This window comes from Arachis ipaensis, chromosome B04 (assembly GCF_000816755.2).
Source record: "Arachis ipaensis cultivar K30076 chromosome B04, Araip1.1, whole genome shotgun sequence".
Lineage (NCBI taxonomy): Eukaryota > Viridiplantae > Streptophyta > Magnoliopsida > Fabales > Fabaceae > Arachis > Arachis ipaensis.
This window is the reverse complement of record NC_029788.2, coordinates 117218751-117222033: the sequence shown is the minus strand read 5'-3', so window position 1 is coordinate 117222033 and position 3283 is coordinate 117218751.

Below are 3283 nucleotides of genomic sequence, written 5' to 3'. Positions count from 1 at the left end.
ATATGAAGATGTGTTTTAAATGAAATATGAAGATGAAGAAGAAGCAACAATAGAAGATGAGAAGAATAAAGAGGAAGAGTTTTGAATTATACAAAACTTATCAAAATGTAAATACATCGAAATTTTTAAAATACACTGGAAGTTTTCCAAAACACACCGAAACGAGAATGGAACAAATTCATCACAATAATAATTCAGATTCAGAATTCCTATTTTGCTACAAATGTATAAAAATATTTTTCAAGGTATTTTTTCTTCTTTTTTTTTCTTATTTCTTTCTTTCTTTTAGTTGAATGAATGTAGATTCATCATCTTCTAAATAATTTTGCAGCATTATGTATTTTTTTTCTTCTTTGTTTGATTTTTTTTTTATTCTTGTGAAGAGAGTAAAATAAAAAAAAATTTGAGAAGGTAAAATAAGAAGAAAAAGATGAATAAATAAAAAGAAAAAGATGACGATGAAAAAAGAAGAAGCAGGGCAGAAGATGATAAAGAGGAGGAAGACGAAGATGAAGAGTTTTAAATTATGCAGAACTTATCAGAATATAAATACATTGAAAAATTTTCAAAATACAACGAAAAATTTCCAAAATACACTGAAAGTTTTTCAAAATACACTGAAACGAGAATGGAACAGATTCATCACAATAATAATTCAGTTTCAGAACTTTTACACTGAAATTTTTCTACAAATGCATAAAAATATTTCTCTTAATGCATTTTTTATTCTTCTTTTTTTCTTATTTTTTCTTTCTTTTAGTTGAATGAATGTAGCTTTAATTTATCATCTTTCAAGTAATTTTGCAGTATTATGTATTTTATCTTCTTCTTTGTTTATTTTTTTTATTCTTGTTAAGAGAGAAAAACAAGAAGGAAAAGATGAATAAGAAAAAAAAAGATGATGATGATGATGAAAAAGAAGAAGAAGCAACAACAGAAGATGAAGAGAAGAAAGAAAAAGATTTTTGAATTATGCAGAACTTATCAGAATATAAATACACCGAAAAATTTTCAAAATACGTCGAAAATATTTTCAAAATACACCAAAAATTTTCCAAAATACACCGAAACGAAAATAGAATAGATTCATCAAAATAATAACTCAGATTCAGAATTCTTACATTGAAATTTTGCTACAAATGCATAAACATGTTTCCTTTGCATTTTTTTCTTCTTCTTTTCTTTATTTATTTTTTTCTTTTAGTTGAATGAATGTATGTTCATCTTCTTTCGAATAATTTTATAACATTATGTGTTTTTTTTGTTTGATTTTTTTATTTTTATTCTTGTTATAAGAGTAAAACAAGAATAAACTTGTGAAGGTAAAACAAAAAATAAAAGATGAATAAAAAAAAGATCATGATGATGATGAAAAAAAAAAAGAAACAACACCAAAAGATGAGGAGGAAGAAAAAGAGTTTTGAATTATGCAAAACTTACAGAATATAAATATACCGAAATTTGTTAACAATAATACATAAATTTCTTAGTTTTTACACCGAAATTTTGCTATAAATATACAGAAATATTTTTTTTAATAATTACGACACACAAACTGAGTTTAAAAACAATACACAAAAATGACTGAATTATCAACAAAAATACATCCAAATTAATTTTAGATCAGACAACGCCATCAATATGGCGAAAATTCTACAATAACGATAATATATAATAGCGACGATACGCATAAGAAGAAGACGATGATGACTATAACAATGATGATCATAATGATAAAGATGATGGAGGAGAAGAAATTTCAATGACAAAAAAAAGAAGAGGAGGAGGAGGTGGTGTTGACAACGACGATAACAAAGAGAAAGAATTGTAGTAGAAATATAAAGAGAAGAGTATTTGATTGCAACATAAAGAGAGAATTGATTTTATTATTACTTGTTTGTGTGTTATATCCCTCAGATGGCTTCTCTATTTATAAGCCAATGAGGTTTACTTTTTCAACTTAATTCTTATTGGAAAAGGAATTCAACCGCCCATATTAATGGGCATCTAATGTGATCTTATCACAACACTCCCCCTTAGATGCCCATTTAAGATTATTGCCTCGTTAAAACCTTACTAAAGGAAAACCTTGTGGGAAAAACCTTAGTGAAGGAAAAAGAGTACAATATCCTTTGTGATGGGGACTGCCTCATTAAAAACCTTGTCAAGAAAAACCCAATGGGAAAAAAACTTGACCAAGGAAAAAAGAGTACACTCTCCCCCTCTTGCTGACATTATTTAATGTCTCGAAGTCGGTGCATCCCAATCTCATGTACCAGTCTTTCAAAGGAGGATTTTGGGAGTGACTTTGTGAATAAATCTGCCAGATTGTCACTTGAACAGATCTGTTGGACATCAATTGTCCCTTGATTTTGAAGGTCATGAGTGAAGAAGAATTTTGGAGAAATATGCTTTGTTCTATCACCTTTGATGTATCCACCCTTAAGTTGAGCAATGCATGCTGTATTATCTTCAAACAGGACAGTTGGAGCTATCTTATGATCAATCAGTCCACATGATGACAGAATATATTGAATCAGACTCCTCAGCCAAAAACACTCGCGACTAGCTTCATGAATCGCTAGTATTTCAGCATGATTAGAGGACGTTGTTGCTATCGTCTGTTTCGTGGATCTCCATGATATAGCTGTACCACCATATGTGAACAGGTATCCTGTTTGAGATCTCCCTTTATGTGGATCAGACAGGTATCCGACATCTGCATAGCCAACTAGTTGTGACTTGGATCCATAGGGATAAAATAATCCCATATCAACCATTCCATGAAGATATCGAAAAATTTGTTTGATTCCACTCCAATGTCTTCTGGTTGGAGAGGAACTATACCTTGCTAGTAAATTCACCGCGAATGATATGTCAGGTCGCGTATTATTAGCAAGATACATTAGTGCTCCAATGGCACTAAGATATGGTACTTCAGGACCAAGGATATCTTCATTTTCTTCTTTAGGACGGAATTGATCCTTTTTCACATCCAAAGATCTTACGATCATTGGGATACTTAATGGATGTGACTTATCCATATAAAATCTTTTCAAGATCTTTTCTGTGTATGTTTTTGATGAATAAAGATCCCACTTTTTATATGCTCGATCTGCAGGCCGAGACAAAATTTAGTCTTTCCAAGATCTTTCATCTCAAACTCTTCTTTTAGAGTTTTTATAATTGTTGGAATCTCTTCAGGAATCCCAATGATATTTAAATCATCAACGTACACAGCAATTATAATGAATCCAGATGCAGATTTCTTTATGAAAACACA